Raw genomic sequence first — 26496 nt, 5'->3', positions numbered from 1 at the left:
CAGTTTTGCCTGAGTAAGAATGGCAACATTTGGCTCCAGTGCTTGAGCACAGCGGAGCTAGCATGAACCAGCCATTAGGGCCCTGCCACCCCCCACCCCCAGGAGTTTTAAATATCATGACTGTCTGGTTTGCCTTCTGTGTCTCACACTTAGCCCACAGTCTGTGGTGTGAGATGGGCAAGGTGAGAGAAATGCTTGCCATATGTGATAAGGCAAACAGCATGCAGTATGGAAGAGGAAGTGTGAGGGAGTGGTTTATTTATTATCAAACCCCACAACACACACCCAGTAGAATTAACAAAATTTGTTCCTATCAGCACCTCAGAGAGTCTGCTTGCATGTCTATCCACCTCCCCTTTGTTTTGTCTTTTCAGATTATAAGCGCTTCCAGGCAGGAATTGTCTCTTGCTATGTATGTCTGTACAGTGCACATTTTAGATGCTACATTGCACATTTTAGGTGCTCCTTTAATAAGAAATCCATACAATCCTTGAAACCCCTTAGCGACAAAGAGAGCTGTGTTTGCTGATCTGAATGTGCTGCTACAACATCTTCTAAGTCCACTTGTTACTTTTCCCCCCTTCCGATCCCTGCCCATGCCAGTTCACTAGTAAGCAATGGCGTTGTTCACATTTTTGAAGCAGCAGCTAATGTTCATTTCAGTGCTTTTGAAGTTCATTCGGAAGTACCTCATACTTGGCATGCACACTGGAGTAAATGCTATATTTGTCTGGCAACAGGGTGCTCTGCAGAAGTCTTACTTCATCTCCTACAAATAGTCTGTGGGAAACCAGTACTCCCAAATTCGCAAGTAGAAAAGACCAAACTCACATGCTAGAGGGACACTGCCCAGGTTTTAAGGCCCAACATTCACTTAGTGAAGGGTTATTTCTTTCAAGAGGAATTTACTTGAGGATCTCCCCAGCTCAGCTCACCCCTTATGTCCAAGTCATCCTTCCTGTTTAAGTGTGTCACTGTGGCACAGACACATTGAAATTAAACAAACCTGATGGCTGTGATTCACAGGAACATAATATTTGCTCTAATGATGAGGAACAACCATATTTTGTACATAAATGGTGTTTTTCATCCTTTGGATCTCAAAGCATCTTACAGACTGGGTATCATTATTAATATAAACATAGATTTATCTTACTGACAGACAGGGCACCTATGGCACTGAGAGATTATGCTCCCATTGGTTCAGCTGCACCCAAGAACTGAGCCACTGAAAAAATCTGTAAACATTTTGAAAATTCTCCCCTCAGTGATTTGCCCAAGGTCACACAACAAGTTAACAGCAGAGCTAGGAACAGACCAAGATCTTATGGCTTCCATTCAAGTACTCATTACTGTTGTTATTATTTATATTACAATAGTGCCCAGAGGCCCCAGCCAATATCAAAGCTCCATTGTACAGGGAGCTGTACAAGAATAAAATAAAAGACAGTCCCTATGCCAAAAACCTTACAGTCTAAATAAGGATTAGACATGCCAGGTGGATGTAAAACACAACAGGGTGGGGAGGGGAGAGACAAAGGTAAGTGCAATAAGGACACACATATGAGCTAGGTGTACAGTTTGGGGCCTCAAAGTTTGTTTTAAAATTAGGCAAGTAAATGAGTGACAGAATGAATCACTAACAGACTACCTACCTAGGCAGTTTACAGTGGGCATCATGATAGCAATGGGTTTTAAGAAGGGATTTGAAGGAGAAGAGACTAGTGGCTCTGCAAAATGATTTAAGATATACATTTCACCAGTAGTGGCTTAGCCGTTTTGCTGGCCAAGGTGGAAAATGTTTTTGGCACCTCCCCTCCCCATGAGTGGCTGAGGGGCGGGGGGAAAGCCAGCCAAAACTGAGTGGCACAGCAGTTCAGCAACTCTGGAAGTTGGCATCCAGATGATTGCCCTACGCCCCCCTAATCCTCCCCCAGAGTCAGCCATAAGAGATCTCGTGAAAAAGAGGCATGACAGTGCTTGTGGGAGACAAAAAAAAAAAAGAAAAGAAAAGTTCAATCCATTAGTCCACAGATATCCTCTGCCAGCTGGCCATTGGTCCATCCAGTCTGTCACTGCTCAATACCTACTGCTTCAGTCAGTTACCACCCACAGTGCACCTAACCAGTTCTTCCCTACATCATGGTAGAAAAGAATCCACCCTAATCCTGATCAATTTACACCAAGAGCATGACATAGATTTATCTTTGTCATGCATAAGTAATCTGGAGGGATGGGGGCTGAAGTCCAATTAGGCTTTCAATCCTATTAACAATCCTCTCAGCCATCTCCTACATTGCCAGAGTTGCATGACGATAGCGCACATGTGGATTTGTTGATACAAGAGGTCACCATACCATGGCTTTTTTTCCTTTTAGCAATTTAGCCTGGCAGCAAACAGAAAAACTATATCTGGAATCCACCCTTAAGGCACCATAAACACACATTTCTGATAAGTGAATCTTGGGACCCTAAAATGTCAACAGTCTCCCCTTTAAATGAGTTATGGGTCAAGTACCAATGGATATGTAACATTTCAAAAGATGGGTCTGTCTGTATTTCTTTATAGAGAAAAGAGACTGCTAGTAACTTGCGCATTGGGCACAATCATCATCCCTGGCAAAGAATGATGTCCAAATGTGCTAATGTGGAGGGAAATCCTTTTAACACATACAAAACCTTATCATTTCATAGGCAACAGTGTGCTCATAGTGGAAGCACAGATGCAGTCACATGTAGTCTGCTAATCTTGTAATGATGAAGTCACAATGGAATGAGAGTGTTAAATCTCAGTGCTCAGATAAAATTCTTTCAGCCACTTTCAAAAGCTGGAGACTTTTTTGTTACTTTAAAAGTATTACCCCAGGCACTGAAAATTTACTGATGAATGCAAGGTTCATATCTCACTTAAGGAATTGGTACCAAATCCTTAATATTGTAATATCCATATCAAAAGGGTCTCTGGAAACAGTTATTACAGTTTGAATGTGAGTTTTCAGTTCTTTCCCTTCTGCTCCCAGATCAATAGAGTTATTGCCTGTTCCATTACAGTACATGTCTTGTAAATCCAAATACCAATACAGATTATGTATGCACTCCTGTCTGCTGCTTAGTTACTATGCTGTATGAGCCAGAGGAGGGAAAAAGAGAAGAGAGCTGTATTTGCCTATCTTCCAATCTGCTTTCCTAACAGCATTTCTAAATACCCTTTACTATTGTATCTGTGCAGGCGGGTGAGGGTGGGGAGGGGATTCATCCATCCAGAATCAGTGCAGTACTTTCCCTTTCCATGTGGAAAGACAACCTCAATGAAACCTTGCACGGAGGTGCCTCAGCAATTCTAGGAATCTGCGCACAGGGCTGGGCTATAACAATTGTCCCTCCCCCACATAGGCAAAAAGTGACAAATATACCTAGAAGTTAATGCAGCATGCATACCCTTTCACTTTCCCAGGAGGGCCCCAGGGCACAGAGCCAAAAGGTGTGAAATGGGACCACTAAGCCAGTACAGATGCACACAGCTCTTCTGTGGATTGTCCTTTTTCTGTAGCAGATCCATGGGGATCTCTGGGGTATTCCAGGCTTTGGGGACAGAATCTCTGCCTCTTTTGCTAGGGAGAGTGTGGTGGCCAACTTTCTGCAGTAACTCAGTTTTCCTCCCTGCCAGAGCTTTCCTGCCGCTGCTTTTTCTTTTGGTCAACCAGGGCAAGATCTCCCACTTCAACTCAAAACACAGACCAGGGCCTGATCCTGCATGTTCTTTATGGGTGCTGTTACTTCTTTCCATCAGTTATGCTCTGGGATGATGTGTTTGGCTTCAAACACAAGCTTGACACAATACACTTTTTAATATTAGTTTGTACTGTGGTAGCATCTAGAAGCCCTGACTGAGAACAAAGCCCCATTATGCTAGGCACTCTACATGTACATTGTAAGGGATGGTCCCTGGCCCAGAGAGTTTACAGTATACGTAGCCAAGATAAAGGAAGAACCATTTTGGCAGAGGGGGAACTGGGGCACATAGAAATTAAGAGAATTCTCCAAGATCACACAGGAAGCCTGTGGCAGAGCTAAGGAACTGAAGTGAGGTCTTCTGAGTCTCAGCCCAGTGTTTTGACCACAGAAACATCCTTCTTCCCTAATACAGCATGGCAGAGCAAAACCAACAAAAAGTGAGGTCATACACCACATGGGCCTGAGCTCAGATAAACCTATCCTGGTTTGCACTGGTGTAATGCCACTGAAGTCAATGGAATTACATTGGTGTAAGTGAGGTCTGAAGTAGGCCATGTAACTGTAACAATCGGAAGGCAACCGGTTAAATGCGGGCCTTGCCAATTATCCAGGACTAGTTTACATCTGAAGTTAATTACATATCTGCATAATCCCTCCAATAAAACAAATACTTGCATTTAATGAGACTTCATTGAAATATAAAATAGTATAATTATATAGATACATAATTTAAGCAGATTCTAAAAAGATTAACAGGTCCTATTTCCAACAGAGAGACCTAGTCAATAGCTGTGCATAAGTACATTTCTCCACTGGATCTTGACACTAAGCCACATGGTTTTGAAAGTTAAAATAAAGGGAACAAATTAGTGAATGGTACATGAGGCCTTTAAATTCATCAGAATGGAACCCAGGTGGGAGATAAAATTAGCAGCAAGAAACTATTCAATTTCTGTCTTGCCATTTTCTAAGATTTTTTTTAAGTTCAATTTGCTAAATTTTATTGAAGGGCACAGACATGAGTTCCTGCTCTATGTATCATTACAGAAGCGTGTGAACAGATACCAAAATGAAATGCATGTCAGCACATGATTTGCAAAGACTAAATGTACTGAGAACAAACAAGATTAACCTTTAACGCATGCATAACTGGATGTTTGATGCATGTAGGTTATCCTTAGGGGTATTTATACATCCAACTTTATAATTATTTTTAATTACTGAAATCAAAGGAAAAAACCACATGCACAAGTCACAATCTAAGGAATTAGCGTGTTCGTAAATTGTTGCATGATGTGAGGGAAGAATTATTCCCTATTCATGCTGGTGCTTATTGCTTCCTCAGGTAATAATACCAACCAGCTATGTTGCCAGAAATGGCCGTGATGGAACTACACAAGCTAGGTGCTATTTGGAAGTAAAGCTGCAAGAAAGTCTGAGTTTGTTGCAAACCACATCTTGCGAAAATGAGATATTCTTATTGTCTCACAAGAGTGTATGACAGCTGCTATACAACAATAATACATCGTATAGCCGTGATAGCCAACCTGTGGCTCTGGGGAAGTATATATCTATTCAGGGTACCATATGGGGTTTTTGTGGAGTCCCCAAGTTTGACCAGAGCTCTTGCACCCAAGAAAGAGGGGAAATGCCAAGAGCAATCAGGGGAGGGGAAAGGAAAGAGGTAAACTGAGTCTCAGAAGGCCACAAAACAATTGTGCCATGCTGTCCTGACATTACATTGAAATATTAGCTTGGTGGTGCTGCTGGTAGCACTTGTCCTATAAATTCCTGGGACTGGGAAAGCTATGGGGCAAGGATGGTGGTGGGGAGATGGTTCCCCCAAATTTCAGGGAGGCATGCCCAGCTGTTCCAATGGTACAAAACAGACTCCTCCCTCCACCCCATACCCAAAGTCTTCTTAACCCCCAAAAATACTTGAGGCAGGAGCTCCTGGTAGCACCTCCATCAGGCTGACCTATGAGAGGCTCACTGTCCCCACTTCGAGAGGTGGAGACAACGCAGAAAGTGGCAGCACAGGTAGGTGAGGAAATGGCAGGACAGCCTTCCAAGCCTAGCGGCTCAGTGATGTCACAACTCTTGTTCACCTTCATTTCAGTAGAGCGGTGATATCCATTGGGTGGGGTGCGGGTGTGTGTGTTCATGCACAAACTGTTCGCTAGCTGGGAATGGGCGAGAGAGGATGGATCAGTGGATGATTACCTGTTTTGTTCATTCCCTCTGGGGCACCTGGCATTGGCTACTATCAGAAGACAGGATACTGGGCTAGATGCACCTTTGGTCTGACCCAGTCTGGCCTTTTTAATGTTCTTCTTATTTTAATACTTCTACAATGGAAAATGGCTGTTTAGCTCACCACACACACACAGCCTTCCTAGATGTTTGTATGACACTGAGCACCTGGAAGACCTGATCTGGATTGGGTAGGGCGACCATATGTCCAGTGTTGGCTGGGACAGTCCCTTTTTTAAGCCCTGTACCGGCCGTCCTGACTTTTTCTTCTTTTTTTAAAAGGTAGCATTTGTCCCGTTTGCTCTGGCCGACTTGATCTTCTGGCAGGAGCAAACAGAACCAATGCCTACTTTTGTCCAAAAAGTGGGGTGCAGTGTGGAGGAACTGGGGGGGTGGTGGTGGCAAGTGGAGATGCCAACCCCCTGCAGCAGGGGAGGCAGAGTTGGGGAGGGGAGGAAGTGTTCCAGCATGGCAGAAGGGTTCCAGCAACAGGCTGACAGACTCCTGAGGGGTCCCCCTCACAGGATTCTAGCCACGGGCCAACAGCCTCACGGGGCTGGGAGGGGAGAGTTCCAGCCACGGGCAACAGTCTTGTGCAGGAGGGATGGGGGGGGGGCTCAGACGAGCAGCTGGGAGTATCCAGTTTTCTCTTTGGGAAATATGGTCACCCTAGGATTGGGGCCTCTGAGCACAACCATAATGAATAAAAACAGCAGCAGCTTTCCAAAAAGGAGGAGTTCACCTTCTGATAAGAGCCCACAGGCGGAACACTCCACTCAAAAGGGGAATAATTTTCAGAAACTTGTGAGCATGTGAATATGGGACTATCACTGAAACAGTTCTACAGACTGAGCTACAGAAAGTGCTAATGAGCATCCACTTATACAGGATAATGCACTAATCAGAAAATAGCTTAGAATGAAATAACTAACAATGCAGAAGGAGCACCACTCAAATATCTTAGCTACCAACAGGTTCATTTTACTTACCAGGAGTTGAGTATGGTGGAGCGGGGAGGGATGCACCATTCTATAAGAACTATACCAGGGGTTCTCAAACTGGGGGTCGGAACCCCCTCAGGGGGTCACAAAGTTATTACATGGGGGGTTGCAAGCTATCAGCCTCCACCCCAAATCCCGCTTTGCCTCCAGCATTTATAATGGTGTTAAATATATAAAGACGTGTGTTTAATTTATAAGGGGGGAAGTCACACTCAGAGGCTTGCTATGTGAAAGGGGTCACCAATACTAAAGTTTGAGAACCACTGAACTATACAGAAAAGGCATAACTTCCAGGAGTGACATCCAAGCATCAGCAAAGGCTGATCACTGGAAGTAACACTGATTTCCAAACAGAGGTTAGCTCTGAAAACTGCATGCAACAATCTTAGCACCACTTACACTTGTGATATTACATCAAAGGATTGATTCAGCAGAAACACTGAACAGCTCTTTTGTGATGAGACAGATTCCTTTATGGAATTGATCACTCCTTTTAACTCTGCGTGAAATATAACCAGCCTATGTCAAAAGGTAGCCAGTTCCACATTGAGGGTAGTTTTGTCTTCTTAAGCAGTGAACAAGCCACGATTTGCTCAAGCCACTCTCCTTCAATAGCCAAATTAGGGTTGCCAACCCTCCAGGATTGTCCAGGAGTCTCCAGGAATTAAAGATTAATCTTTAATTAAAGATTATGTTGTGATGAAATCTCCAGGAATACATCCAATCAAAACTGGCAACCCTAAGAGCCATTAGTACTGAAACTCATGCCTAGCTGGACTGCAGCCATGATCATGCTGGCACACGAGTTGTCATACCAGTTTTGTATAGTGCTTAGGTCGCCTATCAGCAGTGGGAAAGCTTGCAGAACCTCCCAAATAAGAACATTGCTGCAAGCAGTAATTCCTTTCTGGCCACCTATAGGTGGCAGTTTGGATCAGATGTAAGCAATAGACAATGCATGTCTCATGTTGCTAGGAGGACTAAAGGTTAGAAAGTATAATGCTCAGGTGACACATTTGTCCCATAATATGGGCAGACAGACAAGGCTGTACAACCTCAACTGGCCCTCAGTGTGCTTTCTAGATAGGAAGAAAGCAATAGGGACACTACACTCATTTGTTCTAGGCAAGATACTTACTTACCTGTGTTGAGGTCCTGACTGTGTGTGGCTTTGATCTAGGTGACAGAATAGCTGACTGGATTCCTTGCTGTTAGCCATAGTCAGTCCTCAAAATGAAATAAATCAACAGTTTGCTGTGATGATCATGAACCAAAAACTGGAAATGCCTGTTATCAGAGCTCTGACGGTATTAACATAAACTGTGTCTGTATTTGTTAGCAGTGTTGACAGTCATCTTCTATCCATCCACCCAACGTTTGGACTTCTCTCAAAACATGCTGAGTGCGTTCATCAGCATGGCATCTCTGTGGGGATACTTTCCATTTATGGGCAAGGGTTAAAGCTTACATTCAGGTTCCAGAGTGGCTTCAGGGAGTCTGATAAAGCCAGGAGTCCAAAATTCCATGGAATGTAAAGGACAATATTGGTTTGTTAGCAACAATCTGATTGGCTAGTGGTTGAGCTCGGGAAGGTTGAAAAACCTCCATCGTCTATGCCATGGTGGGGAATTTTTGTTGAACGCAGACATAAATACTCATTAGAAAGCTAAACCACCTCTGTCACGGCACTAAAGCAGCGTGTGGGGAATTGCTGCATGTGTTCCACTTTGACTCCGTTCTTTGAATCTTTGAAGATAACAGGTTACTCACCAGTAGCAATATTAAAATATTACCAGAATTGCAATACAGACATTTGGATATGGAGCACACGCTTTTTTTTAAAAAAAAATTGATAACGATGATATATAATTTCTGATTACAAGCATCATGCAGTAGCGTTCACAGTATCATTGTGGTAAATCAAGGTGGTTTTTTTTTTTAAAATAGATTCTAATGAATACAAGACAGCAGCCTTACAGAAAATACAGGGTAAGAGTCAGATAACTCTTGTCAGGCCCCTGTCCTTGCTCCCAAATGTAAATGGAATGACTTCTTTTCTTGAAGGAATATTCCGCTGTTTTGTATTTCTATAAAGATGGAACATTGAAATGATTTCTTTCCCTACAATTTAAAAAAAAGTTGGTTTGCCCCTTCCCTGAGCAACTGTTTTTTTATAGTTTATTAATAAATGTACGGGTTTTTTCCCCAATTTTCCATGGTAGTTAATTCAGCAAGTGGTAACAGAGGTTTATTTCATACTTGTCACTAGATCTAGTGATAGGCTCCCTGCAACCCTGAGACATTATTTCCATCAGAATTAAAAGGTTCACTGCTCTGGTAAATCCCAGAAGGGCATAGGGGGCCAAATCCTTAGGTGGTGTAAACTGGTAAATGGAGCTATGGTGATTTACACCAGCCGAGGCTTTGTCCCAGTATTTCCATGGACTGATCTTGTGGGAATGAAATTAAATGGGGTTACCACCCGAACAGCTGCATCAGAGCAGCACAATCTTTTGCCATACAGAAGACAGGTTCCAGTGAGACAGATTCCTCACACTCAAGACTCCTCAGGGACAGATGCATATTTGGGAATGATTATATTTTCAGTACAACTATATAAGAAAGGTGGCTGATTGGAGTGTAGATGGTTTCCCAAACATGACTCTCCCCCCAAAATATATCCTATAACTACTTGCAGAAGTGTACAAGTAGCTCTAACATACCTGTAAGCAGTGATACGTAAAAGATAGCCTGTCCCAATCTAACACTCCACCCTCCAGAATGCTTTGCTTCTAGGAAATCCACACTCAAACACAGCTGGGGGAGGAGGGGAAGTGGTCTTGTTGCCAAGATACAGCTCTTGTTGCCAGACCCCTCAAGCTCCAAACGGAGGGAAGAACACACATGTTATTAAGTAATTAAGTAACATATCTATGAAGCGGCTTCAGGGCCAGCCCCTTCCCACAGATTCTGCTGCCTTCCAGGGAAGGAGAGCCACTGTTCAGATAGCTGAAGAGAATGAGGAAGCAAACGTTAACTGAGGAAAATATAATGGTTCCCCATTCCAAACAAAAACTAAACAAAAGACAAAAAAGCCACACAAAAGGATGCAAAGTAGGCTACCCAGAAATAACCTTCCTATCAGAAATAGAAAACAGCTCTGTATATGGACAGATAGACAAAGAACCAGGTCCAGTAACTCTTGAGAGGTATTACTCCGAAAAAAATAAAGTGCAAGAGGACACAGATCAAGTATTTGAATTTCTGTAGTCCCTCCCTACTTGTATAAATTCTAACATTTTTATATCGCTTGTCATCTGAGATCTCTAAGTGCTTTAAAGACATTAAGCCTAAGCCCCACAACACATGTGTGAGGGAGGAATTGTATTAAAAATCCCATTTTCCTGATGGGTAGACTGAAGCACAGAGAGATTTAAGTAACTTACCCAAGGTCACACAGCAAATCAGTGCTGAGCCAGGAAAAGAACACAGGAGCCCCAACTCCCAGTCCCCTGCTCTAGCCACTACAGAACATAGCCTACCCATGCATATTACTCATACATTTTGCAAAGCTCTCTTTAGCAACACTGGATTCACTCTGTTTCTTACTCAGAAAGAGGCAGGGCTGCTCATTAAAACCTTAAGGGTATTATTTTGAATACATATGCTAGCTCACTCCCATCTGTGTTGTTAATTAGTTCCTGACTGTAGGTTAAATGTAGGGCATGTCGTCACGAGCCCAAGGTGGGGTGGCCAGACCTCCTGCTCTTGCCATATGGCTTTCTTTCTCCCTCCCCCCTTCACTCTTCAGTTTTTAACCTGATCTCCCTGCTTCTAAAATGTGAGCTCAACAACAACAACAAATATTGTTAAAATTGAAATGACATGCTAATGTAGAAACATGCTCTTCCATGCTGAGGCAGCTCTTCCAGAATATTGATTTGAGACACATCACAGCTTCCGTGGCCCATACACAATGATTATGCTCCAAGTGAAAGCAGCTTCAGAAAAGCTGGAAATAACTATTCCACATGTAGAACAACTACTGCACAAGTAGGCGATAGCCAGGGCTGCAAAAAACATTGCCCTAGGAGGACTGCATAATATGTTGCCAGGAACATGAGGGTCACCCCTTAATTTGTTTAAAATGGAGAAGAACAGAGCTGCCCCATTTGTAATACAGATACATTGCCCGGGGAGAGGATGAGATCCAGTATGCAGAGCTCCATCTCGATCCAAGCAATGGGAAAAAAATCAAGATGGAGGCAGGTATATTGGATTCCATCATCTCCAAGGCCACATCTCTCTATTCAACATAAGAGGGCCCTGGGTCATATCACAGAATTCAATGGATCACATTTTGGGGTACACTTGAAGATTACCAATCATCAGAAGTGCTAAGAACTTGCAACTCCCAGCAAAATCAATTCCCAGTGAGCTGAAGTTGATTACAGAAGTAAATTGCAGGTGCTCTGCACCCATCAGGATTTGGCCCTAAATCTGTTTGCTTCAGAGTAGTCTTTGTTTAAACTCCATTTCTGGCTTTACTCTGTCCTGTTTTCCATTTCTCATTTAATGGCTACTGGCCCATTAGCAAGGAGGTTATAGAAGAATTTTCCAAATGCATGATTTTAATATTCTCATATAATTTGGGGGCTCTATTCAGCAAAAGGTCAATGTTGAACCAAGTTAAAACAAATCCAGGTGATTGAGCTTTTTGCACTACTTCTGTGGAACTATCACCCTCAGATTTGCCAAAACCATAGGCAGAGGCTCCATAGAGATTTAGGGCTCAGCTCTCTTACAGCCTTATATCACTTTATTATTCAATTTAGTCTTGCAGAATCTTATTCTCTCACTGGTCCTGGGTGAACTTTTGGTTTAGAATGGGCAAATAAATCATCATTAGTTTTTTCATTTATTTTTATCATTGTTAGGCTGGAAAAGTAAATTTTGTGCCAGGGTTGGTAAATGTTATGACAATTTTATAGGGCAACTTTAAGAGGGACTTAAAAACACCGCATCATTTGGCCCGTGCTCCAAGGAAAACATGTCACCGAGATATGGGACAGGGTTCTTTAACAAACCAGATTCTGTCCAGGGAAACTAGGTATCTTTGTTTATGAGTACCACCGTTACAGTGCTGGATGTTTCTGCGCTGTTACATGCAGTTGTATTGCCCTGATTTTTCCCCCTACTGAGTGCATGTGGATAAACAATTGCTTAGCTCACCTTTCTACTGTTTCCTTTAAGAGGATCCTGCATATTCCAGGCTGTTTCCCTCATACAGAAAAAACTTTGCAAAACTTCTCTTTGCTGCTCATAAAAAAAAGAAAAACAAAAAACAAGGACCTCCTTGCTGACCAATCTGCATGATGCATCTGTGGTGAGCTGCCAATATTTTGCAGTGAAAAGATAATCTGTGACTTTGTCACAAGCCATAATGTTTAGATTTGGATCCAAACCCTATGGAAGTTCAGGGTGTTCAGATCTGGTTTTGGTTCAGCCCACTAGGGCTGAAGGATGGTAAGGATAAAGGGTAGCCATGAAGTTCATGACTTCACCATAGTTCCTCTGCGTTTGGATCTTAGGCATTGGTTTAGACTCACTGCCAACTTGGCTTGTTTGTGGTTTTTCTTCCCCCTTGGATTCAGTTGTCAGCATTCAGAGTGAAGCCTATCATCACAACTATTTATCTTTTGGCATTTATGTTCTAATCAGATCAGATGATCAACTCATGAAGAGCAGAAATATCAATTGAAGATCCAAGTATGAGAGCAGGAAGCCAGCAGACTCTCATTTATCTGAGAACACCAAGAATCAAGTCCTAACGATGACCAGGAGCCCTTGCCAAGAATATTCACACTAGCAACAGGGACACCGTTATTCTTAAGCAGGAGTGACTGATTTCATTAATTCAGCCCTTAAATAAAGCTAAATATATGTAAGTAGTTTCTTTTCATCTCAGGATCTCAAGCACTTAAAGGGTGCATGTCCACTTTAGAGATGGACAAACTAAGAGATTAAGGATGTTGGCAAATTCAAACAGTCATTGACAAAGCTGATTAAAGAATCCAGAGATTATGATGCTTAGTTCCCTGCTCTAAACAATGCTGTATTTCTTCAGGAGCTCTTATGTTCAAAAAAAGCAGTGTTTTACTCATCTTGGATGAGACAAGGGTTGAGAGGATTGAGAGGTTGTACTAGGATTGAGAGGTTGTATGTTTGATTCTACCATCTCCTTTAGACAATTAATATAAGAGCCCATGAACATTGGTTAGGGTGAGAGGAAAAGGATTCTAGTCCAGTGCTTGCTGCTAAATAAATAATCATGATGCAGAAGCATGTGTTGAGGTCTTTTAAACCCCTATGTTTGTATAACGATATTTTTGCTCAAGAGTCCTCCCTATAATTGAGACATATGTTTTTTGCCAGCAGCCTACTCTTACACAACACTGCATACATATGTGTGCCTATATGGCTACCTGTACTGTAATAGGCCAGCTTCTGCTCTCAGATGTGCATACATAACTAGAATTGCAATCAATGGGAGCCTCTCAGATATCTGAGATCAATAATTTGATATAGTGAACACTCACCATATAACTCTCTATAATGTAGCATAGTATAAGGCTTCTGCATTTATGCTCCTAACTTGAATATAAAGGATTCTCTTTATATCACAATAACTCATTGAATCCCAAGAGAAACTTAGGAAACATAGATTAGTCATCCACCGTAATATAGTGTGTGACTGTAATCGTGGGTTCTAAAGTTTCTGAGAAATAACCAGAGTCATCATTTAAAAGGACAAGATGCTAAGTAAATATTATAGACTAATGGCTGGGACTTTCAAAGTTGCCTAAGAGTTAGATTCTCAACTTCCATTGGAATTCAGTGGGAGTTGGGGGCCTCAATCTCTTAGACATCTTTGAAAACCCTAGCTTAATGGCTGTATACTGGCTATCTTAAGTCTACCTTTAAGTCTCTGAAACCAGTCTCCTATGTGAGGTCAGGGAGAAATATTTAGAAAAAAGATTATATGGGTTCTGGGAGGTAGGGAGTGCAGAGAAACACTCTAGCGTTCTGTATGAACAACTCCTGATGGCTGCACCAGGGAAGTGCATACTCCCAAATGGAAGGCAAGTACTATAATTTCCACCAACCAGAAGGAAATATGAAACATTTAAGAGGGGAAATTGTCATTGCCCTCCTTCATTCTGGGTTTCTCTGAGCCAGCCACACATAGAATAGAAGAATCCACTCTTCATTGTACAATGTATGGAGTAGCTAAACACACATCTGCATATCCCTCCCCCAGTTCAACCTCAATACTGTATTTAAAGATTGGGTTCAGAATTTCAGCCACTTTCAAATCAATGGGAGGTTTGCAATTTACTTCAATGCAGAGAGGATTTCATCCTCAAGAGTCACAGCCTCAAAAGATTCTTAGAATTTCTATTAAAAAACTTTCCTGCACAATAAAATTATTTTAAATTAGTTTTCACGTAAATGAAAAATCAAATCCTTAAAGGGATTTTGCACTCATGTATTTGGCGCACGCTTTGAACATGCAATTGAGTCTCAATGACACCTGTAACAAACCCAGAGAAATTTAACTTGCAAATATTTCCCTAGTAATAATATAAAGTTAAATAGGCATCTGATTTACTGAAAGTGTTCCTTCTTGTTTATTTGTTTACACCGCATAAAGAGGACTGTGTGAATACTAGAGTTATCTGCCTCATCAGAAAAGTCATATAGACACAACTTTAATGCATAAATATTTTAAAAACAAAGACGCCATGCACTGGTAAACCTAGTTTCTGTCTACTCAGAGCAGTTAATATTAATAGCCTCATCACTAATTTCAGTTTTCAAGAGTTGCTTACACAAAAAGTTGTTGGCATATCTAGCAAATGTGTGGAATTTATCTCTAGGTGGCGGTAGTAGCTCAGATTTTGAGCTACTCAGATCTACAAATACTTCTCTAGAATTTAGCAATAAGTATTCTTTTTATCCCGTAGAATTACCCCTTGTAATTATTCTACTCTGAAATTAAAGCAACGTCCCTATTTTCTTTAAATTTATAATACAGTCTGAAATTAAGTAATATGATTTCTGCATTTTGCTGTCAGAGTATATGGAAAAAGGCAAATAGATTTAATGGACCCAAAATTAAGGCACCTTTATGGAATAAAGAGCCATTAAATTTCAAGCATTTTAGAGGACTTAGAAAAAAAATCATATGGATTGCCATGCTTTCAATTCTGTACACAATTGCCATGGAAAGAAATTACAAAGTCTTAATTAACTAGTTTAAAAGAGAATTACTTCATGGAAAGATACTACATTCTTAGTGAGGTAAATATACAACTACTGCAGCATGATGACAGCTGTCACGAATGCATGAAAAGTTACTATATGAAGTCTTATGGAACTCATCTTCAGACAATTCGTGTAGCAATTAGTGATGCCTAGATTATGCAGTAATGGGACATTTTGGGACTGGTAATATCAGAATAACTAAGGGACTATAATCACATCTAGTCAGTATCATCCTAGCAAATCCTTTGTTTATACTACAAAATAAAAACAACCTGTTTTCTCCTCCCTTCCTTTTCATTTTGTATACTTGAGTGATTTATAAAGAATTGGAATTAATACTTCCTGTGATTGAAATTAGGATACTTTTTTTTGCACATCTAGTTTAACAAAGTTGATATAGCATGACTAGCAAATATGTGGTTAATGTAATCAGATCCTCAATATATTAGCAGATCCTCAGCTAGTTTAAGTCAATCTGGCTCAGCTGAAATCCAGGCAGCTATTTTACACCAGCTGAGGATCTGCCCCCGTATGGTGAAGAAAGTGAAAAATTAAGACCCTGAACCAGCAAACACACTTTTGCATAAATTTACTCATGTGAATATTTGCACAGATGTCAGTGAGACTTCTCATTTGAGCATAGTTACCCACATACATGTTTGAAGGATCAGGACCTAAAATTATAGCAATACATGCCTAGCATAAAATAATGCTATGTGGTATTCCAACAGAACAGCTGTCCTAATAACACACCTGTCTAGTCCAAAAACTAAAGTATTTTCTTCCCTCTGATGCTGTGTCTTCTAGTATTTAAAGAAGTCTGCCTCCAAGTGGCATAAGGATTTAATCTGGCAACATCATCTGTTACACAATTTAGTCAGTATAAGAGCAAGTTGTTTGAATGCACTGTGTAGTTAATGTACATTATTATTGTGGCAGCATCTAGGAGTCCAATCATGGGCCAGGATCCCATAGCGCTAGGTGCTGTACAAACACAGTACAAAAGGTCAGCGCCCTACCCCAACGAGTTTACAATCCAGCTCTGAGACAAGAGACAACAGATGGAAACAGTCAGATAGGGGAGCACAAAGCAACAATGAGACAATAATGGTCAGCAGGATAGGCAATGGTCACAGCTTACCAGCTGTCAGTCTCAGTTCCAGCTGCACATCAGTCAGCTTGTTTAAAAGCACACCTGTACTGCTTGGTCACTGCAATAAGATGTGTTAAAGGGGATATTACTCACCTTTTTCCTTTTTTGGAACCAGAGATTGTAATTTGTTCCACTACTTCTCATTTCAGCAATATTTAAAAAAAAAATTACAAAGCTAGTACTCAACTTTAACTGTTCTTAAAAACACCTATTTAAAATGCAGTTCACTGTTTGATATCACAGAGTGTGCCAGCATATGAACTGCTTTCAGAGATGATTGAGAGAGTCTTTCAATTAAGCAGCAATTTTGCAATTAGGAGTACTCATAACAATCATTTGAAAACAAGTCAAGACAAGTTAGTAATTACCCTACTAAAAGGATATATCTGCTTACATCAGAGCCTCCAGTACCCCACGCAGTGCATAACATGAGATTTTTACTGTAGGCAGATGACACATGCTTAACACTATGTTTCAGCCATTTATATAAATCTATAAGGCAGACACTTAAAATAAATTTGATGGCCTTTTATTTTTAAAGCAGTAGTGTACTCACTATAGCAGTGTGAAAGCTCACTGATCTCCACTCTCAGATTTACACACATGAAGTTTGAGATTCTTCTGCCCATAACTTCTCCTTGACTTCTGCTTTCCTATGTGCACCCTTGAGGGCCTATTAACTGAGCTAACAGTGCAACTTCTTCAGCTATTATGTTCTATTGTTTACGGTGAGAAAGTACTGTAGAGATAATAAGTTAAAACTGCAGGCTTCTTTCAGCTCTGGATCTTCATTATGTGTGTGACTTTAAAAAAGATTTATTGGATGTTTATTTTCCTATGTGTGTCTTGACTGCACATTAGAAAGATGAATTTTAAAAATGTAACTCTGTACTGTGTTTTCAGCTGGGTCGTGCAGTCCTCCTGTGGCAACATATAAACTAATGTGTTTTATGTTTGAAAGCATATTGATGAGAGCCAGCCTTTTCAGTTTAGCCTCCTCATCCCCTTACAAAATACAATATACACTTGCCCTCCCCTTCACCCCTCTACCCCCGCTCCGCTATTCCAACAGGGTTATTCAGATGAGAATTAAAATGTTGTTGATCCTGACAGCTCGCTCTAACCTGACTTTACAGCCTTATAATGAGGGCACCTCTCTGCAGTGCTAGAAAGCAAAGAATGCTGTGGACCTGAACAGAAGGCATAAAATTTATAAATGGGTTTTCCCAGCTGTGGTTCAGTGAAGTTGAACATTAAGTGGTAGTACTATGGCAGAAAATTGGTTCATGTTATGGAGCCTTGTAGAAAGGCTCTTCTTGGGTGTGTTAACTAACAGTGACTATCAGCACTTTTCAAGTGATTTTATATTTGAGGCCAAGCTGTGACTTTGGCTTGAGCCCAGAGTAAGTGGCAGCATGCTGTTGTGCTGCCCCAAGAGTGGACCAGAAGAGAGTCTCAATGTGCCTCGCAGATTCCCCCACAGTCTGAGGGACAGTCCTGCATCTAGTCTGTCTGCACACCTAAAGCACCACACAAATTTGCGGATGATACTAAACTGGGAGGAGTGGTAGATACGCTGGAGGGGAGGGATAGGATACAGAAGGACCTAGACAAATTGGAGGATTGGGCCAAAAGAAATCTGATGAGGTTCAATAAGGATAAGTGCAGGGTCCTGCACTTAGGATGGAAGAATCCAATGCACCGCTACAGACTAGGGACCGAATGGCTAGGCAGCAGTTCTGCAGAAAAGGACCTAGGGGTGACAGTGGACGAGAAGCTGGATATGAGTCAACAGTGTGCCCTTGTTGCCAAGAAGGCCAATGGCATTTTGGGATGTATAAGTAGGGGCATAGCGAGCAGATCGAGGGACGTGATCGTTCCCCTCTATTCGACACTGGTGAGGCCTCATCTGGAGTACTGTGTCCAGTTTTGGGCCCCACACTACAAGAAGGATGTGGATAAATTGGAGAGAGTCCAGCGAAGGGCAACAAAAATGATTAGGGGTCTAGAGCACATGACTTATGAAGAGAGGCTGAGGGAGCTGGGATTGTTTAGTCTGCAGAAGAGAAGAATGAGGGGGGATTTGATAGCTGCTTTCAACTACCTGAAAGGGGGTTCCAAAGAGGATGGCTCTAGACTGTTCTCAATGGTAGCAGATGACAGAACGAGGAGTAATGGTCTCAAGTTGCAATGGGGGAGGTTTAGATTGGATATTAGGAAAAACTTTTTCACTAAGAGGGTGGTGAAACACTGGAATGCGTTACCTAGGGAGGTGGTAGAATCTCCTTCCTTAGAGGTTTTTAAGGTCAGGCTTGACAAAGCCCTGGCTGGGATGATTTAACTGGGAATTGGTCCTGCTTCGAGCAGGGGGTTGGACTAGATGACCTTCTGGGGTCCCTTCCAACCCTGATATTCTATGATTCTATGATTCTATGTGCAGTGGGAGGAGATGTAATGCCTCTGTGAAGACTGTCTCCTCCTGCACGTCTACCCATGGTTCGGATAGCTAGGACATGGCTGCAGGGAGCCTTATACCCACTTACATCACTGCACAGCTACACAAATCAGGCCACCATTGGATCCACAGTAATGCAAATGCTGTGGGGGCAATTTTGATTCCCATACTCACATTAAGTAGTATCTTACTCTGCAAGTAGATCCATTGATTCCAGTCAGACTATTCAAGGACTAAACTACTATTCAATGTGATTAAGGGATGAGAAAGTGGCCCTAAATCAATATTATGACCTTTTACTGTGAGGTGACTGATTAAACACATACAAATAAAGGACCAGATTACAAACTTCTTACTCATGCTGGTGAACAACTATCCACCCAAAATCAGTGGGACTAGTTGGATGACTAACTGTTCATGTGTATAAGCAAGAGGTTCAAAGCCTGGCCCTATGTGTGGATATGTATGAAATACCATAGATTTTTCATGTATATGTATTTTTATCAAACCATGAATTACAGATACACAAATACTTGCTGAAGAGAATATATCACCGGGATAGATTCCCTGCATACATTAAAACTCAGTTACTAGAAGCATAAATAAGTAATGACTATTGATCTCACAATGGTAATAACCTCAAAACAGCAACCTATAATAAAGTGAAAGTAAAATGTACATTGTAAAAAACTTTAATGTTCAAGTGAAGACACTAATAGCATCTCTGGAATTAAAAAGAATGATGTCCATGATTATAACATTTTACTCTTTTAATGTCGTAAAATTATATTTAAAAAAAATCAGTAGGATATTGCAAGGTATCCAAATCATTAATTCAGTTTTGACCATCCAAAACCACTTACCATTTAATTCTAATTCCTTTTCAGAGCAAAGAGAACTATTTTCAATCTAGCCATGAAATTAAAACAAAGACAGAAAAAAACCACCATTATTTTACCATCTTCCCAATTCTTAAAAGAGAGAACACATAGCTATTATCTAATTTACTCAAAGATAGAAACTTTTACACCCTGAAGAGTTCTCTTCTTCATTCATTGCACACAGAGTATAATCCGTTTAATTATTTACTGAATACTTTCATATTCTTTCCTCAGTTTAACACAAAGTTGATGAAAAGGACAAAGACTTTATGGCATTAGAATTCCAGTTATGGTAACCAACATGTTTTAAATTCCAGTAAAGGTTACATTTCAACAAGTGTATCTTTCCATTCACCTACTGTACCTCAGTTGATATATAGATACATTATTCTGAGCTGCGGTCAATGAGTTTCTTCTCCTTATACTCAAACATTCCATTTATAATTTCAGGCAATATGTTACACATACACTTGTGTATGCCCACTGCCAAAACTGCACTGCTTAATTCCTTACAGCTATAATAGCTTGAAGCGGTCCATGTCATAGCCAAATAACCTTAAATCTGAAGGAAATCTAATGTTGCATAAAGCAAACAATGAAAGTTCATGCATTACTTTTATGACTGTATTAAAAAAACAGTCCTGAACATGAGAATGTAAAGTATCAAAGTTTAACAATGAAGAAAAGATGTAAAATGTTTGAACCCAAATGTATTTATTTACTATGCTGTTTTGCAGCTTTTCCTGTAGTATGCTCTATTGTAAAAGGTGTTTAGCTCACAGAATTACATCAGTGTAACCAGCAAACTATTATTGCTGAAAGAGATAGAGTACTGGGAAGATTACTCAGACTTAAAAAATCCAATTTGCCTTCATTCCTGTCAATGTACATGCCTTTACTCTCCTCAGAAAGTGTTCACTGGTTATTGCACAGACCGACTGGGGGAAAGACCTCATTGCAAGTTGAGTTAAGACAATACACGTAAGCTAACGGTGATGACAGATCTGTCATGCTCTGCGCATCTCACTCCAGCTGTACAGAGGCAGCTATACGTCCCTCATTCATTACGGGTGCATCATTTGCTAAATATGACGCTTTAGTAGAATACAAGCGGGCTGGAGTGGCTCGTAGCTCGCGAAGATTTAGTCGGGGATCGGTCCTGCTTTGAGCAGGGGGTTGGACTAGATGACCTCCTGAGGTCCCTTCCACCCCTGAGATTCTATGATTCTACGATCCATGGAAGACCTTCCAGTCCCCAGCAGGGAATTGAGATCGGTGGTGACAGCTAGCCTCGCTCCCCCTTTCCTTCGGCTGCAAGCTGCTGTTCACCCACCGGCCAGCAGAGGGCCACCTTCCCCACCAAAACTCTCCTCGCTCGCTCCCAACCTTCGCACCGGCGCACGTACAGTGTGCGCCCCTCGGGGCTGTTTTGTATTGCAGCCTTAACTCCGGCTGCCGCCGCCGCCCCGTGGCCCGCTCGTTGCCTCAGCCCCTGCAGCAGCGCTCGCGCAAGCTGTGTCGCTGAGCCTGCCCGTGGCCGGATCCCCCCGGGGGGTGCCCCGGGATCCCCAGCCCACCGCCACCCAGCCAGCCACCCTGCGCAATCCCCGTCTCCATTACAGCGCACGGGGCTCTCTGCCCCCGGCGCTCCCAGGGCTTGGAGCGACGGGGAAGCCCTGGCGGCCAGACACTCTTCTCGGGTCCCCCTTCGCTCTGGACCGAGCTCCAAGCCGCCGCCGGGAGACCGGACCGGGGGGCTGGGCAGGGGACAGGCTGGGAACCGCGCCACCCCCACCTGGCTCCGAGCGAGCCCAGCTGCGCTGCCTGCTACCTGCCCAGCCCCTGCCGCGGCGCACGGGGCGGACAGGTGTCTGCGCGCGCCGGCGGGGCGCTCTCCCGAGCCCAGCGGAGGCTGCAGGGAACAAAGGCGGCTGGGGGGGCTCCTGAGCGGGGAGAGGGGAAGGACCCCCAGTCCCATGACCCCCTAACTCAGCCTCGCCCCGGCTCGGATCCCCCTCCCGCCCATGGGCGCCCAGCTCCCGAACCCCAGAGCCCTGGATCCCCCGTCTCCTCTTCCCCCAGCCTTGGATCCCCCCTAGCCGCGCCCCCAGGCCCCCTTCCTGCCCACCCTCCCCAGGCACTCCCCTCTGCACGGGATCCCCTCCTCTCCCCGGCCTGCGTCTGTCCCGCTTCCCCGGGCTCACACTGCGCCAGGGGCTGCCCGCCCCCAGGGGCTGGCTCATGAGAAGGGGAAGCCCAGCCAGAAGTTGCCCCTGGCGGCCCCCCGCCCGTGCCCAGCCCTGACACTCAACTTTCCCGGCCAGCCGGCAGCGCTGGCGGAGAAGAGTGAGTTAGTTCGGGCCAAGAGACGCCTCGTACCTTGTTGTCCACGCAAAGCCTGCTCGGGTCGCTCCGGAAAGTCACATCCTCTCCGAGCCGCCCAGTCCCACCAGCCGCCTCCTGCAGCCCCAGCAACACAGGAGGCAGCTCAAGTGTCTCATCAAAGCTTTATGAAGGGTGGGAGGGCAGCAGAGTTGTTGTGAGGCTCAGATCCCCCCCCCTCCCACCCCCCGGCTGGTGCAGGAGCCTCTCACACAAGCCTCTGCCTTGGCTTCTTCTCACTCAGGAATTATTTAGATCTCCGTTTGGGCTTCTATTGGTCAAACTGTCTCCAGCAAGCAGCTCCAGCGAGCCCGAGACACCAGCGCTGGGTTGCTTGGCTTAAAGGAACCGCACGCCTTTTCCCTTCCATCGCAGCCGAGTGGGACAAGCCCCTCACTCAGCAGAGCACTGCCAGCCCTTCCCTCTTTCCCTACCCTTCTTGCCCTGAAGGGGTCCGATCAACAACCCCCCGGCCTCTTTATTCTATGCTAGTTAGTAATACACTCTCCAATCAGTTAATACCTGGGGGGGGATCCCCCAGAATTTCCCTCCCCCGATAATTATTCTGATTCACACACTTCGGCTTCCACAGCTGCTGACTCAGCTCTACTGTTGAGAGTTTGCAACTTCTATATCCCCGCTACAAGGCAAAAGTGGTGTTTGACTTTACTAAAGAAACGCAGAGAAACCGAGAAATGACAACGAAGAGCCACATAAAAATAAAACCCACCAGGAGTCTGAGCCTGCACCTAAATCTCTTAAAAGCGGGAGAATACTAGTTTACGTGTTAGTATATTAAACAAACCAGATCCATTTAAGTATAGCTCCCTCACTGACCCCTTCATAGTTTGCTTTTAAGGATGCAATCAAGATAATAAGCATTGTTTATTAATGAACGCTCCAGATAACGTTACGCTAGTCACTTTCTGGAGACACGCAGGGGCATATTTGCACAATCTAGACAGCCTAAAGACTTTCTCGGAGGCATAACAACAGACAGAAATCCAAAACCCACCTTTTATTTTTAGTGGCTACTTGTACAAGTCAATATCAACAGCGCTGCATGTGGGACCTCTGACGAAACTCCCAAATTGGCTCTGGTTTGGGGGGGTGTTTTTCTTCCCCCTTCAAAAATCTGGCTTGCTGGTTTCCCCTTCTGTTTATGTAGATTAAATTATTGATAGTGGAAATTGCATAGTGGAGGTAATAATGGAATCCTCTGAGTGAGTAGCTCCATTTGATCTTGGTAAAAACAGAAAGATTTCATGCTCGCTCGCTCGCTAGGGTTAGCTCAAGCTTCATCAGACCTCTAGCGCTCTGAATGGAAGTGTGGGTGGGAAGCCACACTAGCGCTTGCTCTACACTCTTGACGTGTATGTCATATGATACCCTGGCTGCCTCGCATAGACACACTACTGCATGGATTACAAGAATCAAAATACCATGCATTGAGAATGATGCATCTTTTATTAACAGGGTTTCGTTTCAGTGCCTTACACATGTTTATGATGTTCTCACTTGAGTTGCTCCCATTTCCCCCAAAACAGACATAGTGTAAGTTAGTTTATTTTCCAAGCGGGATCATCATCTCTCCCATGAATCAGTTGAGGCAAATATATTCGTGAACCTTAAGGCCTGAACCTGTTGTCACTCTAGTCAATGACAAAAGTCCCATTGACTTCAATTGCTCAGGCCCACTGCAAGGTTTTACTTTAACAAATGTATGTAAGTCATTTTTGCCTTCCGACAGCCTGTGTGCCTTTACTATGAAATACCTGCATTCATTAGATCAGAAAAGTTGTGACTATTCCAGGCTTTTAAAATTTGAGGATACCTAAGGCCTTCTACATAAAACAACTTTTGATATATGTTAAGGGGAGCAGCATGGCTTACATGTGGTTAACTTGGTTTGTTTCCCTACTACGGCTTTTAAAACTGTTTTAGAAACCTTAGTAAAGTACCACATTACAAGCCTTCTTGGACTTTTTTTTTTTTTAATGTGGTTTGGCTAAAAATCTAGTAGCATACTGAAAAGGACTCCACATTTACTGTCTCAATGGTTTCCAGATCAGACTAACTCAGCCTACAAGTAAAAAGATGGCCTTTCAAACTGCCAGCCCTGCAAACTCAGCCTGGGCTATAAAAATCATGCTCTGTTCTTTCTGTCTGGTGAATAATTGCCAGTAATACCAATTCCACTGGCCAAATACTGTCCTCAGCCACACTGGTATAAACCCACCCTCTATTTCTGCCCTCAGGGATATCTCTGCCACACCTGTACAACCATATTTGTCTCAGTGGTGTTGCACAGGTGACCTTCTGTTGGGAGGTTTCAGAGTAGCAGCCGTGTTAGTCTGTATCCGCAAAAAGAAAAGGAGGACTTGTGGCACCTTAGAGACTAACAAATTTATTTGAGCATAAGCTTTTGTGAGCTACAGCAGTGAGCTGTAGCTCATGAAAGCTTATGCTCAAATAAATTTGTTAGCCTCTAAGGTGCCACAAATCCTCCTTCTATTGGGACTTGTTCAAATTTGTCATCAGTTAACATATCTACTTTATTTTTGAATTTTGATCACACTTTTGTGGGACCATTCACATTTATAAATATAACTGCACTAGTATGGTTGTCTCCTGCAATTAGGGACATGCACATGGTTTGAACAGGACACCATTCTTTTATATTGCACATTCAGAGCAAGAAATCTGAATGACCTACCATTCAAATGTAATGGCAGCAGGCTATTGAAAGGTTATATTAGTGATAATTTAATTCATCTATTTTATTTCTACAGGGAGATCCCTTCCCTTAAATGCAATGCATGTGCACATGAACAGTATCAAGAATCCTGGATTAGGGACACTGAAGCATCTATTAACTGTTATCTGGAAGTGGTGGTGGTAGCAGGGATATTGTAAGACATTTGTGAAAATGGTGACTGCCCTCCATTACATTGAGGGGCTAAACTATGTTAAGTCAAATAATTTTTGAAAGCAGTTCAAGGGCTCATCTGCACAGCAATTTTTCCATGCTGTGGGGCTGGTTTGATAGGACATGATAGATTCCCAGCTATTACAACATGCTTTGGCCATGTCTTTGTAGGTAGGACCAGGGTTTTTAATCTGGGTAATGAACCATGTTACAGCCATTTAAAAACTATGGGATCATTAATCATGATACATTCATTTGAACTGTGCTCTTGTGGTGAAAAAGGATCACAAAGCTGATTTAACCAGGCAGCTGAGGATTTCCCCCAGCCTGCAGGAATCTCCAGGTGGCTCTGCCACCCCCATTCAGCCTTCTGCCGTGGCATAGGGACATACCTGGGGGACAATGCCTGGTCAAAGTACCACTGTGCTCTGACAATGCCTATCTGGCCTAACCAGCCCCTTGGGGATCATTACCAGCCAGCCTTTGGAGGCCCTGCTGGGGAAATAAAAATAATGCTTTATCTGGGTTTCAATATTAAAGTTTACCATACAATCTATGTTCCTGATTTTCCAGGCCTTGACACTGCCTTCAACGTGAGCTTTGCATGAGCGAGCATGAAAAGATCGGGCCCATAATTTATTAGATTTTTTTAAATAACTCAGAATACAAAGGCAATCCCATAGGCAAATCTACCCATCATTCTTAGATGTTCTGTCTGCTTTATGAAATATATAGCCTACTGCCTACAAAATTCCTATTGCAAGGATTATACCTCTTGAGATTTCCCGCTGACTCCCAGGTGAACCCATAAAGAGCACTCTTATTACATTTTCACCTCACTATCATCTGAAAAATGATGTCTCATAACCTAACAGTGTCAGGTGAATACATTTTTCCCCAGTGGGGTTTTACAGGCAACAGCATACAGAGATATTTCAAACAAAAAGCAAAAATGCAGGCTGGATGGAAAGGAACAAAGCGTTAAGAAATTATTTCCATATCAGATAAACTTCACTTTCAATCAATTTGCCATCTCTTAGTGTTCTGCAAGGCTCTTGGAATCATTGTCATGGCACATCAACAGATACAAAGTTTATTTTGAAACTGACAGTCTTTTGCCCCCTAAATAATTAAACTGGTTTTTCGTGTACATGAAATAAACTTCTCTCTCTCTCTCTCTTTTTATTCAACAAAAGAGAAAGAAGGTACAAATAAGGGTTGTCAATCAAAGTAATGTTGATTTATCCCTGCAGCAACAGACGATTGCAAAGATCAGTGCTGTCTTGCTGACTTAAATTTAAACTATACCATGGGCACTAATGATGCAATAGATAGCACACAGAAGAAGCAGAAGCATGCACTTCTGGTTTCTGTCTCTG

At 42.7% G+C, this 26496-nt stretch overlaps 1 protein-coding gene across 7 annotated transcripts in view; it reads right to left on the bottom strand.

Moving 5' to 3' along the window:
• The window catches only part of BDNF (brain derived neurotrophic factor), a 47580-nt gene that overhangs the window by 2313 nt on the left and 18771 nt on the right, over positions 1 to 26496 (bottom strand). Inside the window, exon 1 of one of the 7 annotated variants that reach the window (XM_074956969.1) lies at positions 23204 to 23511. The exons of 3 other annotated variants lie outside the window; for them this stretch is intronic. The gene's annotated coding sequence lies outside the window, so the exon portion shown is untranslated. Of the gene's footprint in view, positions 1 to 8131; positions 8174 to 21637; positions 21653 to 22185; positions 22331 to 23203; positions 23512 to 26496 lie in introns of those variants that run through there. 3 more of the 7 variants (XM_074956967.1, XM_074956970.1, XM_074956971.1) reach the window with 3 other exon arrangements.

This window comes from Natator depressus, chromosome 6 (genome assembly GCF_965152275.1).
Source record: "Natator depressus isolate rNatDep1 chromosome 6, rNatDep2.hap1, whole genome shotgun sequence".
NCBI classification, from domain to species: domain Eukaryota; kingdom Metazoa; phylum Chordata; order Testudines; family Cheloniidae; genus Natator; species Natator depressus.
This window is presented reverse-complemented; position numbering and strand designations above follow the sequence as displayed.